Raw genomic sequence first — 8,742 nt, 5'->3', positions numbered from 1 at the left:
CATCTTTTGTTCCCTCTGTTTTTCTCCTGCAGAGAAAAGCAGAAGCAAGAGGCAGAAAGGAAAACTGTATTAATGGTCTCCAGCCCTTGGATTATGCTTTCCCTTATCTTTTCTGATTACATGAGTACTAGATGACCTTCTCCCTCTGAAACTGAAAGTGTTAGTCGCTCAGTGGTGTCTGACTCTTTGCAAACCCATGGACTATAGCCCACCAGTCTCCTCTGTCCATGGGATTTTCCAGGCAAGAATACTGGAGTGGGTTGCCACTCCCTTCTCCAGGGTATTTTTCCGTCCCAGGGATCGAACCTGGGCCTCCAGCATTGCAGGCAGATTCTTTATCAACTGAGCTACAGGGAAGTCGTAATCTGATTATATGAGCACTAGATGACCTTCCCTCACCAAGCTAGTTCAAATATGGTCTGCCACTTACAACCAAACAATTCTGATTGATATAATAAATGTGGCAATTTTCCTAAAAAGTCATTTTTACTATCAAATTTGTGCAAGTCCCAATATTGTTTTTATTTTAAGTCAAATCATTCAGTAAAAACCATATTACTGAATAGAATGCCTGGCTATATCCTAGGTTCCCAGGACAGCACACTTAGGTGCTCAGATTGGAACTGTGGAGGAAGACTCACTACTCACAGTTTGGGGAGGGATAAAATCAATCCTTCAAAGAGAAGGAACTTTTGCCTGAGGACCTGTGAAATAATGAGTTTTTTATGCACTTTCTAGTTGAATGTACTTGGGACATGGGGTAATAGAGGGAGAGATGTGCAATAGAGTAGTAACATCAGAAAAGTCTGCCGAGCCATCTGGCATCAGGAGAATTTGCCCAACTTGCTTTCTGGAGGGTGTGAAAAATTTATATATAATTTATAACACAAGGGCTTCTAGAGAGGCTTACGGGAAAACTCAGGGCTGTCTCAAAAGGCAGAGGAACCAGAGATCAAATCACCAACATCCCTTGGATCATAGAGAAAGTAAGGGAATTCCAGAAAAACATCTATTTCTGCTTCATTGACTATGCTCAAGCCTTTGACTGTGTGGATCACAACAAACTGGAGAATTCTCAAAGCGACAGGAACAGCTGACAACCTTACCTGTCTCCTGAGAAACCTGTATGTAGGTCAAGAAGCAACAGTTAGAACTGGACATGGAACAATGGACTAGTTCCAAATTGGGAAAGGAGTACGACAAGACTGTATATTGTCAACCTGATTATTTGACTTTCTGTGCAGAGTACATCATGTGAAATGCCAGGCTGGATGAATTACAAGCTAGAATCAAGATTGTTCGGAGAAATATCAACAGCCTCAGATATGCAGATGATCGCACTCTCATGGCAGAAAGCGAAAAGGAACTAAAGAGACTCTTGAGGAGGGTGAAAGAGGAAAGTGAAAAAGCTGGCTTAAAACAACATTAAAAAAAACTAAGATCATGGCATCCAGTTCCATCATTTCATGATAAATAAAAAGGGAAAAGGTGGAAACAGTGACAGATTTTATTTTCTTGGGTTCCAAAATCACTGTGGATGATGACTGCAAACATGAAATTTAAAAAATCCATGCTACTTGGAAGGAAAGCTGTGACAAATCTAGAAAGAGTATTAAAAAGCAGAGACATCACTTTGCTGACCAAGGTCTAAATAGTCAAAGCTATAGTTTTTCTAGCAGTCATGTGTGGATGTGAGAGTTGGACCATAAAGAAGGCTGAGTGCCAAAGAATTGAGGCCTTCATATTGTGGTGCTGGAAAAGACTCTTGAGAGTCCCTTGGATTGCAAGAAGTTCTAATTTGTCAACCCTAAAGGAAATCAACCCTGAATATTCATTGGAAGGACTGATGCTAAAGCTGAAGCTCCAATACTTTGGCCATTGATGCAAAGAGCTTACTTGTTAGAAAAGACCCTGATGCTGGGAAAGATTGAAGGCTGGAAGAGAAGGGGACGACAGAAGATGAGATGGTTGGGTGGTACAAGTTTGAACCATCCAACCATCCAAACTAATGGACATGAATTTGAGCAAACCCAGGGAGACAGTGAATGACAGAGGAGGCTGGCATGCTGCAGTCCATAAGGTTGCAAAGAATTGGACATGACTTTAGCAACTAAACAATAAACAACAGTACTGTCTCAAACTGCTGGGAGTAAGTTTCAAGTCCTCAGCTTCCTCCCCCAGTACAAAAAAGTTCCAGTTTTGAATGGAAAGAAAACACTCGTAGCTCCATTTCCTCCCAGGCACAAGCAGGTCTAAAAAAAGAAGCTAGGCGAACAGAATGCTTAGTTTGCAAAGTGATGAGGAAGCAGAGCAATAGTGGTAACAGAAAAGGTTTGAGGCTAGCACAAGCAAAAAAGAATTGCAGATTTGGAAACGTACATTAGTGGATGGAAACAGTAGATAAATCTACCTAACTACACAGGGAGGGGTTTGTCATTGTTTTCTTTCCTTTGAAATGAGCATTATCTTCCAATCTAAGCATTGACTACTTCTCATTTCTCTTCTCTCATCTGGGAGCTTCTACTTGAATCTTATCCATTTTAAGTAGATGGTTAACTACAGCAGAATATGGCTTTTTTCTTTTTTTTGAACTTTCTATTTTGTGTTAGTGTACAGCTGATCGACAATGTTGTGATAGTTTCAGGTGAATAGGGAGGGATTCAGCCATACACATTCTTGTATTCATTCTCCCTCAAACTCCCCTCCCATCTAGGCTGACAAATAACATTGAGCAGAGTTCCATGTGCAGTAGGTCCTTGTTGGTTATCCATTTTATTTAATTTATTTATTTTTTAAGCGCTAACAAAAAACCTAATCTACACAGAATGTGATTTTGATGGAAACATGGATTCAAGTGGAAGACTTCCAGCCCAAATCCTGAGAGATTATAGGAAAGGCGAGTGGCAGCTGCAGGTATTATGCTGACCTGTGCTGTCAAAGTCTCTCCACGTTGCTCTCGCATGCAGTTGGAGATTCCATGGCCACAACAGGCCACAGCCCTTGGAAACATGTTGTGGTTATCCATTTTAAATACAGCAGTGTGTACATGCCCATCTCAAACTACTAACTCCTATTTTTAAGAAAGGTTCTAAAGTCACTGCATTTGGTGTGATGATTTCAGTTTGACAAACGCCAGAATAGAACAATTGCATAGTCCATGTCTGTGATCTGCTTCACCTGACAGCTTACTTTTATACTTGTCTGTGGAAAATGTCCAGATGCCATGATGACAAATAGAGAGATAGTAAAGGTAAGTTGGCAGGCCCCAGGTGTCCAAAGTATAACTTGACTGGGTTATAGAATAACCAGGTTGTCCAGTATTATTATGCACTTGTTCCCCAAACAGGCTGCACCCCATACACATCCAGAAAACTTTAAAATGTTTTCCAATTTATTTTAAAATTTAAAGAGTAAAATTCACTTTTTGGTGTTAAGTTCTACGAGTTTTGACAAATGCTTGTTACCACCATCATAATCAAGAAGTAGAACCATTTCACCACTCCTCCCAAAATTCCCTCGTGTTATCTTTTTGTACTCAAAACCCATCCCCATCCTTAAACTCGGGAAAACACTCATCTGTCCTCCATCACTAAGGTTTCACATTTTCCAGAAAGTCATATAAGTGGAATTATAGTATAGAAAGGGAATTCCTTTACTTTGTACAATATACTGGAGATTCATCCTTGTTGTTGCTTTTATCAGAACTTTGTTCCTCTTAATTGCTGAGTACTATTCTATTATACAGATGTACCACAGTTTGTTTATATACCCTCAGCTCAGAGACATTTAGGTTATTCCGAAATTTGGATGATTATGAATAAAGCTGCTATAACCATTCATACATAGTTCTTTGTGTGGACGTACATTTTTATTTCTCTTGGGTAAATATATAGAAGTGAGATCCCTGAAAAGTTTTGAAAAATATTCCTATGTTCACTGAATTTCAATCCCTTGGGTTTGGGGCCATGGAATATGTATTTCTAAAATGCTCAGCAGGTGTGACTTCTTAATGGGTATGAATGTTCATTTAGGGTGAGGAAATGTCTTAAAAGAAATATAGATGCTTTTTGTACACAGTGCATGTACTAAATACCATTGAATTGTATACTTAAAATGGTTAATTTTACATTATATGACTTTTGCTTTAATTTAAAAGAAACTAAAAAAAAAAGTTCCCCAAGTGATTCTAATTTTTGAATGTTTTGATCTTGGGAGGCTGTATGTAGATATCTTTCATTTTTAAGATGTTTGTACTTGTTAGAGACTGGTCTCAGGAGAATGTAACAGGATCTTGGGTCCAGGCTTCAATGTGTGAATCTGTAACAAACTGAATCTTCTTTAGAAAGTTCAAGGAGTCTTAACAACTTCTGGTGGTTAGAAGGTAGACTGTAGCTTATGTGCCCTCTTGGAGTTTGTGCCAAGTTTGGTTGGATGCAGAATTTTGAGATCATCAGATTTCTGCTCCCATCTAATTATAGCTCCTAGGAATTAGTATGGCCTCAACATTCAAAAAACTAGATCATAGCATCCAGTCCCATCACTTCATGGCAAATAGATGGGGAAACAGTGGAAACAGTGACAGACTTTATTTTGGGGGGATCCAAAATCACTGCAGATGGTGACTGCAGCCATGAAATTAAAAGACGCTTGCTCCTTGGAAGAAAAGCTATGATCAACCTAGACATCACCTTAAAAAACAGGGACATTACTTTGCTGACAACGGTCTGTCAGGTCAAAGCTATGGTTTTTCCAGTAGTCATGTATGGATGTGAGAGCTGGACCAAAAGAAAGCTGAGCACCGAAGAATTGATGCTTTTGAACTGTGGTGTTGGAGAAGACTCTTGAGAGTCCCTTAGACTGCAAGGAGACCCAGCCAGTCAACCCTAAAGGATATCAGTCCTGAATATTCATTGGAAGGACTGATTCTGAAGCTGAAGCTCCAATACTTAAGCAAAGAACTGATTTATTGGAAAAGACCCTGATGCTGGGAAAGAAAGAAGGCAGGAGGAAAAGGGGATGACAGAGGATGAGATGGTTGGATGGCATCACCAACTCAATGGACATGAGATTGAGCAAGCTCTGGGAGTTGGTGATGGACAGGGAAGCCTGGCATGCTGCAGTCCATGGGGTCAAAGAGAGTCGGACATGACTGAGTGACTAGACTGACTGGGTCTAGCCTGTACTGAAGTGGAGCAGTGTAGCTGAGATCCTTCTCACCAGAGAATTCCCAAGGGGTTAGATCACAATGATGTTACAGTTTGGACTTGAACCGGTGAAGAAGATTCAGTGATTGAACTCCCTAGTGTTCAGATTGCATCTGACCATGAGCAAAAACAGGAAATTGCTGTACTACCACATACACCTTGCCTTCCCCGCCTTCCCCTGCTTCCTCAGGCTGACTCAGGGCTGGACGCATTCACTGCAGACTTGGTCATAGAGGTGAGGAACAATCAGGCAAAAAACCATCAGTGAAGAAAATCTGTTTGGATTGGCTGCTTCTTTATCTCCCTTTTCTGGACTTCTTCCCCACAACTTGGTGCCTTTACAGACAGGCTCCCACGGTGGAGAGCTCTGTGGCCATCTACCCCAGCGGTCTTTGTGTACTAGACCATTTTCTGACTACTTCTATCTCCTCACCCTTATTTTTCCTGTATTCTGTCCTCCCTTCAAGGCTAGTGTGAAATTGGAATTAAGGTGTGGAGAGTGATAGTTTCTGAACATATTTGCTCTCTCTCTGCTTCTAGGTGATATGTTATTCTCTCCTCATTATCATCTGAAGAAATGAGCAGGGCAGAAGTGAGGACACACAGTAGGACTGTTGGTGAAGAAATTTTTTTTTTTTTTTAGGTCAGGGAAACATTTAGATGCATGTTACATAGGAAATTGACTTGAATGTATTCCTCTGTTTATATAAAAGGTCAAAATTCCAGAGTATTCTGTGGAAGCATAGTTAACTTTCTTATCCACCCATCCCTTCATCTATCCATTCATCCATCCATCAATTATGGACCCCTCCTATGTACATGCTGGGCTTCCCTGGTAGCTCAGAGGTTAAAGCGTCTGCCTGCAATGCAGGAGACCTGGGTTCGATCCCTGGGTCGGGAAGGTCCCCTGAAGAAGGAAATGGCAACCCATTCCAGTATACTCGCCTGGAGAATCCCATGGACAGAGGAGTCTGGTGGGCTGTAGTCCACGGTGTTGCAAAGAGTTGGACACGACTGAGCGACTTCACTTTCACTTTCACTTTATGTACATGCTACTGTGCTATATGATACATTATAATATATGTTGGGAAGGAATAGGGAAGAGACAAAGATAAGATAAATAGATGCCTTAAGGCAGTGACTGTCAGGGATTTATCATCTGAGAGAATTGGAAAATCTTGGCTGGTACACACAGTGATGATCCCTAAGGAAAACAGCACAGCTGCTTCACAGGCTGTAAAGGAGACCAAAAAAGCACATAATGACATCTTGGCAAAATGTACCTCCAGGCACATTTCCCAGAGGGCTGTGGTTGCCTGGTCTGCACCCCTCCTCGGTTATAATAGTGGCTAGCAGGCTGTGTTCTGTCATTAGTAACAGCTCCCTTTGTGGGAATAGTGGTGTAATTGTGGACAGAAGTTCATGCTGGGTTCTATTTATAGCCTCTGATGACTCATTAATATGTTACCTTAGCAAAGGCTAGTTCCAGAGCTGGCCGCCTATTACCTTTCAGTCACAAACATTCTCACTGGAATATTCTGATGAAATAAAAAGCAAATTATCTGTAAAATACTCCTAGCAATTTGCACATCAGCCTTTTAATTGGTGTAATATTAGCCACACTTATATTTAGTATTGCAAACTACATTTGTCAAAAGTACTGGCATCTCCTGGTGCTTACCAACAGGTAGATTTTGTGTGAAGGAAAAAAAAAAATTCACGAGTAGTTTTCTAAAGAGTTTAACCAGCAGTTGATCTGGAAAATATGTTAACCAACCTTCAAAAGTATTTCCGTTCCCGGAAGTCTTTGCACCCTCTGTGACTAGGCCCTTTGTGACATTTCCACACACGTGACCTTCACACTCATCACTTTGACTCCAGCAGAGAAGTCGTGGTCGAGGGTGACTCTAAGCTTTGTTGAGATGTTAGGGTAAAACTTTGAAGCTGCAGTGCATTTATCAATTCAGTCTGAAAAACAACCTCTGTGGTTAAGCATGTTAAATCCCCCTGTGCTTTCATAGCAACTTGGCTAAAGGTTATTACCATGAACACTGGAGGATGAGTGGGAGATAGCTTAGACCAGAGCACTGTCACCAAAATGAGTTCAAAGAAGTTACTCATCTTCTATGCATTTTGGCAAAATCTCATAATCAGATATTATTCTACACTTTCTTAAAAATACAGCCTATACCAAAGACTACCAAAGCCAAGTGCTAGCAAAGATGAAAGCAACTGGAAATTTCATACATTGCTCATGGAAATACAAATGGTGCAACCACTTCGGAAAACAATTTGGCAGTTTCTCATAAAGTGAAACACACACTTAGCCCATACAATGGTCTCAAACTCCTAGGTATCTACTGAAAAAAAATGAAAACCTATGTCCCTGGCAGGTAGTGGTGCATGTGGGAGGAAGAGAGTATTCAGACTGAACAAGTAGCTTCTCCAAGAGCGGGACAAAGTATAAGAATGGAGAATATGGAGCATGGAGGGAGGGAAAGGAAAGAAGATGAGGCTGGAGACTGCCAGTGTTGAGCTTGGTGGGTCTTTGGTCTTTATCCTGAGATTGATGAGAGACTATTAAAATGTGTGAAGCATGAATCAGACATGCCTTTTGAAAAGATCAGTCCAGCTGCAGTGCAGAGAACAGACTAGAGGGAGGTGCGGAGGACTGTGGGGAGGCAGTTGCCTTGTCTGGGATACTTCACAGTGGGTTGGGGCTGTGGCATTGGGGATCTTCTCTTTAACCCTCCAAACCCCTGAGATAGTTTGCATTGATGTCTTTTCTGTAACAATAGAAATACTTCTGTTTAGAAATAGCAATATTTTTAATAGAAAGAATGATGAATTGCTTGCTTAAAAAATTTGTTTATTAGAAAGCCCAGAGATAAATCCACGTACCTATGGACACCTTATCTTTGACAAAGGAGGCAAGGATATACAATGGAAAAAAGACAACCTCTTTAACAAGTGGTGCTGGGAAAACTGGTCAACCACTTGTAAAAGAATGAAACTAGAACACTTTCTAACACCATACACAAGAATAAACTCAAAATGGATTAAAGATCTAAATGGAAGACCAGAAACTATAAAACTCCTAGAGGAGAACATAGGCAAAACACCCTCCGACATAAATCACAGCAGGATCCCCTATGACCCACCTCCCAGAATATTGGAAATAAAAGCAAAACTAAACAAATGGGACCTAATGAAACTTAAAAGCTTTTGCACAACAAAGGAAACTATAAGAAAGGTAAAAAGACAGCCTTCAGAGTGGGAGAAAATAATAGCAAACGAAGAAACAGACAAAGGATTAATCTCAAAAATATACAAGCAACTCCTGCAGCTCAATTCCAGAAAAATAAATGACCCAATCAAAAAATGGGCCAAAGAACTAAACAGACATTTCTCCAAAGAAGACATACAGATGGCTAACAAACACATGAAAAGATGCTCAACATCACTCATTATCAGAGAAATGCAAATCAAAACCACAATGAGGTACCATTACATGCCAGTCAGGATGGCTGCTATCCAA

General features: G+C 40.6%; 1 non-coding gene across 1 annotated transcript; it reads right to left on the bottom strand.

Annotated features, from left to right (window-relative positions):
- Positions 1 to 2,883: 2,883 nt before the first annotated feature.
- LOC122683988 lies at positions 2,884 to 3,014 on the bottom strand. The gene has a single exon (XR_006337895.1). It is a non-coding gene; the product is annotated as a small nucleolar RNA SNORA44 (small nucleolar RNA).
- Between the last annotated feature and the right edge of the window lie 5,728 nt (positions 3,015 to 8,742).

The sequence above is a fragment of the Cervus elaphus genome, chromosome 25, assembly GCF_910594005.1.
Source record: "Cervus elaphus chromosome 25, mCerEla1.1, whole genome shotgun sequence".
Lineage (NCBI taxonomy): Eukaryota > Metazoa > Chordata > Mammalia > Artiodactyla > Cervidae > Cervus > Cervus elaphus.
Note: the sequence above shows the minus strand (reverse complement) of the source record. Positions and strands in the feature narration are given on the sequence as shown.